Here is a 7,999-nt window from a genome sequence, read left to right as displayed (position 1 = left end):
TCATGAACCAGCTTTTAGAGCTAAATCACAAAGAATCCCCTGGTAGTTTTTAATACTTTGTTATGTGACAGCCTAGAGGGTCAGGGAAAAAAAGAGTGAAAGGCATTAGTAAAATTATATCAGGGATTATCCTGTAACCCTTACTTATGCTTTTAGTCTCATTAGCGTTATGGAATGCAGGTATCGAGTGTGTGTTTGAAAGACTCTCATACGTCACACGGTAAAACAAAACCCGTTTCCCAAGCTGTGGATCACGCCGCAGTGTGCGGATTTGGAGCCCTGTTCAGTTACGAGAACTGTTACTGCCACTGTGATAGCGATGAGTTAGAAACCCAAATAACCCCAAAGTAAGTATGTCAGCAGCAGCAGCAGCGCTAATATTTCTTGCACAAGTTTGTGTGCCTGATTCTGATCCTGCTTAGCCTAGTTTTATTCCAGGGAACTTCAGCAGAGTTGCTCCTGGTTTGCTGCCATATAAGGGAGATCAAACCCAATATGACTCAGCCCGTAGCCTGCCAGTCTATTCTAAGTAAGTCTATAATAAGAACTTCCACAAAGGAAGCTTATTTTGCTAATACACAAAAAGAAAGAGGAGTAGGAAAAGTGCTTCATTGTAGACACTTGTTCCACTTTTTTTGGCTTTTGAACTGGATACGTCTACACAGAATACAAACGTTTGCTTGAGGCAGATTTGATGTACCTGCCAGTTGCGTGCCTGTGTTGATTTTAATACACTTAATGTGGGTAACAGTAGCAGTAAGGATATGACAGCACAAGCTAGCAACTAGGCTACAAGTCATACACAGAGCCTGAGCTCATGCAATGGTTGTTTGCCCATTTCACCAAATTTTCCTGCACTTGCTAAATAGCTTAATGCTGGTCTGGATGTGTTTACCTAATGTAAAATCATTTTGCCTTTAAAAAAAACCATGGCTCATAGAAAAACGCATGAAGCGTACGCTCTGGTATGAGGGCTGCAGTTTGTTTCCTGGATTCACTGGAAACCAATAGTTTCCAATACGCTCCTCTAATCAGGGCAGCGAATGACTCCTTGCTCAAAGAAAGCTTTCTCAGTGCACTAGTACCTTCACATTATACTTCAGCAAGAATTATTTTGTTACCCTAAATTTGATAGCAAAGACGCATTGTTTGCAGTATTTTATTCTCGGAAAAGCTCATTAATTCTGTTAGGAAGACAGGCAACACAACAACTTGCACGGTGGCTGCAACTATGGAGCTATACCCAGCAAATGCCTTAGGCTTACAACTTTATGCATATGGGAGAGGGCTGCTCATGTGACCGCTCACGTCGCATGCATTTCACAGCAGTACGTCCTGTAACAGGAGTACACCCTACAAGGTCAGGCTACTTACCTTCCACACTGCTTTTAACACCAAAAAGACCCTTTGAACATTAGAGGATGCTCAGCTATTCAGCTAAGAGGCCGTTATAAAAGTACATTATCCTGCAGAATATTAATCAAGTTATATGTATGAATATTTTCTCTTCTGGGACAATTATTGCAGCTATTGCCTGAAGGAGTCACTAAGGCAGTGAGCTGGGTTCTCTTCACTCAAATTCCTCACTGAAACTTCTGTCTTTTATGAGGCCAGTAAGAAACTAGTCAAGCTGTAATAGGCAAGTAAAGGAGATTTGGGGGATATATAGAGGACTAACCATCTATATAAATCATAAGCTTATACTTTTTCACTTTTCCTCTGTTACTTCTTGTTTTGAGCTAAGGGACTATGAGTAAAATCTTGGCCTCACTGAATGAAGAATTAGAAATAATTTAAAAAAGATGTGGGCAGTTTCAAATGGATCTTTTTGGTCAGCCATAGGAAAAATGGCCAACACACCATGATGATTACTTAAAACTTGGACAAGAATGCCATGCACCAGCACATAGCCGAAGGCTGTCTAAACTACGAGCTGTGGGTCAAATGAAGGGTACACTTTTATAGTGTTGCCTTTAGAGACCTTAATTCTGCTGTGCTTCTGTGGCTTTTTAATATGCTTTGTGGACAAGCAAAAATTTCAGAAATATTTCAGCAGTCGCAAGCAGTTCTGTTTTTGCTTAAGTTCTTCTGTCTCCGAGTAAGACTCCTGGGGTGAAAGTATAAAAACTAAATCTATTATTAATTCCTCCTGCAGGACACTTCCATGTTCTTCCCTGGACAAAATATAGAATTGAGAACTTGTCTGAGTTCCCCCTAACCCAGTCCCATTGAGTCTTCTCTAAGTGACTGCTCTGTCTGAGAGCTGCTTGTCAGAGTGGCACTGGTAACAACTACCTTTCTGCTGTTCTGATGTCTCTGGCAGGGATGTGATGGATGGGAAGGACTGTGAAAAGTAGTGAAAGTGTGAGGAGTTAGTGAGGAAAAGGGAGCGATCCTGAAGGCTGGAATCATCTCCAACATTTGTGGTTCCTTGGGTCACCTCCTCTGACCAGTGGTGAAGTTTTTGGGAACCCTGAATGCAATACATGGCCTGATTAGCCAAGTTCATTTTATAACTGTATCTGGAAAGCAGTAATCAATAGTTTGCCAAAGACTGAACAGGGATATGGAGTAATCCCTGGTGTGAATTTTCCAGATGAACATCTCTAAGTGAGGAATAATGAAGTCTGAAAAGGTTTTGACTTCTAAGCAAAATTTAGGAATTCTGTCTTGGAATTTTGTCCCTTCTTCCTGTGCTTGAGTTTAGAGGATCTGGGGATGACTGAGCTACAGCTGATTGTCTTCAGCATAGATTTCTTGTGAGAAAGGTCTTTGCAGACCTCCTTGGGCCATCTCCAAAGCAGGCCCAATTGTATGATGGGCTAAGAGACTGCTGGAGGCCAGGCACAGACTTAAGGGCTAGATCAGGAAGTGGTTCAGGTGATAGACTCTTTTCCCTTGGACTTTCTATTGCAAGGTGGAGTGCTTTGTATTATGCTGACCAAGTCTGCTGTATGAGTAACCGAAGCATCTGCATCTTTATTTGGGGACTTACCCGGAAAGAGGGAATGGGGTTGTGTCTTCTCTTATGAGAGAGACCCCTATAACAGGGTGGGAGACCACGTGATGGAAGTGCTGGCTGGAGGCACTGTGGGTGGTGACAGGAGATTGGTGTTTCTCCTCATTAGGGTGGTCGCAGACAAGTGGACTCTGGGATAGCTACTGTCTGGCCTTTGGTTGTTGAGCTGAAGGACTGCTGGGAGAGGTGACATTTCTGAGGATACTCCATACAGTGCAGGTAGAGCAGGAGGGGTCAGAGCCCGCAGAGAGGATGTGGAGCAGAAGCTGACTGCAACAGCTTGCTGGAGCACTGTCCTATGTTGTATGCATTTGTCACCAGCTATTCCTGAGCTAAATAAAGATAGTATTTGTGTCACCTAATGTGATATTTATATTTCAGGAAACAGAGCTTAACTTTTTCATTAACTTGAGTAAAGAACTAAAAATGTCCCCAACACTTCAAGGGAAAAAACATTATAAATTTAATTCAGTGTATGGAAACAAGAGGAAGTTAAAAAACACGAATCTATTTATGTGAATCACCATTTGCTACTATCAAGCCATTATCTTGTCTGTCCCTTGTTAACTGAAGGGAACATTTTTCCTCCTTCTAAGTCTATATGGTTTAATGTTTATTACGTCTTGTCACCTTGTGGCACATCCAGCTAGATTTGCTAGAATTAGATGTTGATATTAATAATGACTTGTCTGAGCTATATGAAAGTGCTAATGAAGTCAATGCCCCTTTGGGGGTAGTGTCTGGGCTTTCATTCCTGCATAGGCATATCTGAATTTTTGTGAAGAAAACTAACACTGTCTCCACAAAAACACTTCTCTTGAGTGATAATACACCATCTCATCTCCCTGAGCAAATAGTAACAAGTGCTACAAAGTAGCAAGCAATTTGTGAAACAGTGAGGAAGAAAAATAAAATTGCTGCAAACTACCCAAAGGCTATGGTGCTTAACTCAGCATGTGGCTGAACTGAAGGCAGCGCTGTTTTAAATAATTGATAGTACTGTGAATGTACATGATGCAGTGCGGGAAGAGGTCGGTGCCTGGCATGTAATAAGCCCTTGCCCTGAAGGGTTTGTGGTCTGACAGGGCACATGGAGGAAAGCCTCCGTACCTCATCGGAGGGAACGGACGTGGACCGTAGCGTGGCCTTTGCAGCAAAGATGCCTCAAGGAGTGTCAGGGTGCGAACTCGGAGATGAGGCCCGCAGCGAGAAATGAGTGAGCTGGTCAGATGCAACTTGAAGGAGGCGACCAGACCCTTCGGAGCTGTGCCTTTTTAAGCAGGCTGACTCAGAGACTTCAGTGAATCAGCGGCGATACTGGCACGCCGGCAGAGCTTGGGGAGCTCATCTGAAACAAAATTGGATGCGCTGAACCCAAAGTCTGGCGTGATCAGTGCAGACGGAGAATCCGGCAGCTGAGACTTCCTTAACTCAGATGTAGGGAGGTTAAGGCAGTGGGTGGAAGGCTCTGAAGATGACAGCAGTCATCTGGAGCGTTAAGATATTTGGAGTATCATGCTACAGGAGCAATTCGTGTTGTTGATATTTCCTACCACATTCCTCTGGGATGATTTTGGGTTACCTGTGTGACTTAGTTGAGAGGGAAATGGTGTCACACAGAAACCCTTTGTAAATTGTTTCCTTCTTCTGGAGCAGCGTAGATGCAGTCCCTGTTACTGCCCTTACCCCATGTGTGGGTTGCCCTTGGGCACCTGTGGTCAGTGTCACATTTCTGGAGAGCATCCTTCTGCATCTAAGGGCAAGAACTTGGCCCAAATCTGAATCTGAACCAAATGCTGAATCTGCACCAGAGAGACAATTTTCCTCCTGATTCTCTCTGCTCCCTCTGATCTCTCTTTTGCTGGCTCTCCCAGCATGGGACACCTACTGACTGCATCAAAGCCTCAGGGGGCAGGGAGTTTGGTGCCAGCAAGACGGTTGGTTGCCATTAAATTATTTACTTCTTATCCTGAAACATAAAAATAATAATGGAATGAATGTTTGAAAGATGGAGAAAAGCTGCAAGCAGAGAAGATTTTTTTAGAACTGATAGCTTCTGCTCTAATGTATTTGCATCTTAAACATCTGTCCATATATGAAGTTTTCATACGTTTAGATGCACAGAATCAAATCCTAGATGCAATACTCAACAATTGGCATAAACATTTTCTAATACAACCAACTCATATTATGTTAAGTAATTTATCTGTAGTTTAAGAAGATGTATTTTTGGTTAAAAACAAAACAAAACAAAACAAAAAACCCTTGTCCATTTCCTCATTTGGAAGAGATTTTTTGAGGATAACTCTTAACACCGATTCTCAAACAGAATTCCCCATCGCTCTCCATAGCTTTCCAGTTCTGAAAAGTGGCATGATATTGCCATATGTTAGCTTCTTAAAAGTGTTGTATTTAACCAAGCAACAAGAAGTCAGTTTTGTGATACGGAACAAATGTAAAGACATATGGTGAGTAGACCTATCTGGGGAAAACCAAACTTTACGGTTTACAGAACAAAAATTTCTCAGTATTTTCACTGCCTACTCCAGACTCTGCCTCCATGAGAGCCTGCAAAATCAAGAAGACATATGGGCCAGAATTCATTTCACCTAAGTTTAGACATCTACAATTTTAACGTCTACGTCTGAGCTAGTCACCTTGAGCTACCTTTGCAGTCAACAGAGAGAAAAGGGAAGTTTAAGGGGGCTTGATTCATCAGAGCTGCTCTAGATGTCTCATTTGAGATAAGATTAATCACTCTTTAAAAGTGTCTATTTCTCCCTATTGGCTATGCAGAAAGCTTGGATGACTAATTCAGATGAAAACATCCACAATCTAGACACGAATGTTTGTTCAGAAGAATGTCACCCATGGGTAAGATTTCTGGATGTAGAAGATGCTGAGATGTCCAACAATACAGATATGGGGCATGAATTCCCTAGAGATCTTTGAGCTTTCATTCTGGTGGAAAGGAAAGCCCTAATCATCCAGAATGACTGTGAAAGTATCTTCTGAAAAGCTAATTCTGATTGAAATACTTCATTTAGTTTTTGATTTAACACAATTTTCTCAAAAACAAAGTTTTTTAATCCAAATGTCGTGCTGGTGAAACAGTTTTATACTGTTTGCTAGAATCTGGTGCTCTGATGGAATATAGTCTCCTGCTGGTTTCTCTAACACTCTGTACCTTGCAAGTTCAGGCCCTTCCAGTTCAGAAACATTCATATTATTTCTTGAGGTTTGCAAGATATAGCAAACAAGATGGACCCTCTAACAACAAGACGAAATAAGTGTAGCATGAGCTAAACGCGGGAAAGCTTAGAAAATGAATTGCTAAGTATGTTATATCTTTGCCAATATAATATTTTATGAATAAACACAGTTGCTAAATTAGAAATCCTTTTAATTCTATTAAGATGTCGCAACAATTTCTGTACTTGACCTTCATTCTCTCTAGCGCGTACACACACACATGCACACTGTTTTGCTGCTGTTGTTCTTATGATGATGACAGCAGTCTAGCATTCTTGATAAAGAGGAATGAAGCACTCTTCTGCAGCCCAAGATACTTCATGAGGAAGCAAGGAGGAGGTTGATAATACTTTCCCCTATGGGGAACCATCACAGGCACAACTTTAGCTTAAGCAGAGCCCTTTGCCTCCTGCAGCTGCTTAGCTCTACCGGTCCCCTTCACCTCTCTTCTCTAAGGTCTACCAACTTAGATTTTACTCCTTCAGACAATGGGGAAATGGTAGGTAGTCTCGGTCTTCCCTCATCTAACCTTTGATGTGCTCTGTGTTTCTAAAACTGTATTTCATCAGATCAGGGAAGAAGAAGTTACAATATTGATTTGGAAAACTGCATTACATTAATGGCAGCTGGTCTCTTCTTGGTTTAATTATAAAAAGCAGTAGTGAATGCAGATCTGTTTTCATGTCTGTTGAAAGCTAAAACTGTGCTGAAAGCAGAGTCGAGGCCTGATTGCTTAGGAAGTCAATGCAATAGCCATTTAAAAACATATTTCCTACTGAGAGTAAGAAATTTTATAAAACAGATGCAAATACAAAATGTTACACTTTAGAATAGGCTATGTTTCAACAAATATTAATAGTTCAGTAGAAAAATTCAGAGAGACAAAACCATTTCTTACTGAGAAAGTAGTTCACGTGCTAAAGGCACGAAGACAAAGCTCACACCTGCTAGGTTTTTCTGCACAGAAATTTGTCACTACCTCAGCAGGATTTCAGTGTGAGGTCTAGGGGGTGAGGTGCTTAGACTGTGTATGTGTGTGTGTTCCCTGAACTGCACTTTTTTGTGACTAACTTTATATAATTGGATTATGCAGCTTACTTTTCTGCTTTCATCTGATCACTATGAGCATCAAGAAACAATTCATTTTCACAGCATTAGCAGTGGCTTGTCTAATGATTTTTGCATTTACTTGGAGTCCGAAGCATGACACCTAGGACTGATTCACTAACAATAAAGAAATTTTACCATTCCCTTTTCATTTCAAGGTGACACTGCAGGGTCAGGAGACAATCCACAATCTATCTAGAAACTGCACATTCTAACATATAATCTAAACAAATATAAGGAAATGACAAGGCGACATCCCTTGAACATATGGGCAGAACGATTATCTAGGATGTTATTTTTAAGTATGAAAAGCCTTTATCTGTCCTTAAAGTTCCAAGTTTTTAGAGGAACATTTTCTCATGCTGCTGGCTTGATATTCTATGCTTTCTTCCAGAGGATCCATGTGACATGCTGAAATGTATACTCATGACTAATTAAGTTGCCTGATGACTACTTCTGACACACATGATCCTTCAACACAACAAATTCAGCAAAAACAACAAAAAAAATCAAAACAAGTAAAAATTACACAATGAACTCTTTAGCTCTAAATATGAATCATTCAGATTTAGTTGAGAAAAGAACCCATGTAATTGTTTCCCATAGTATAAACTATGAGTA

This window comes from Rhea pennata, chromosome 1 (assembly GCF_028389875.1).
Source record: "Rhea pennata isolate bPtePen1 chromosome 1, bPtePen1.pri, whole genome shotgun sequence".
Classification (NCBI taxonomy): domain Eukaryota; kingdom Metazoa; phylum Chordata; class Aves; order Rheiformes; family Rheidae; genus Rhea; species Rhea pennata.
Note: the sequence above shows the minus strand (reverse complement) of the source record.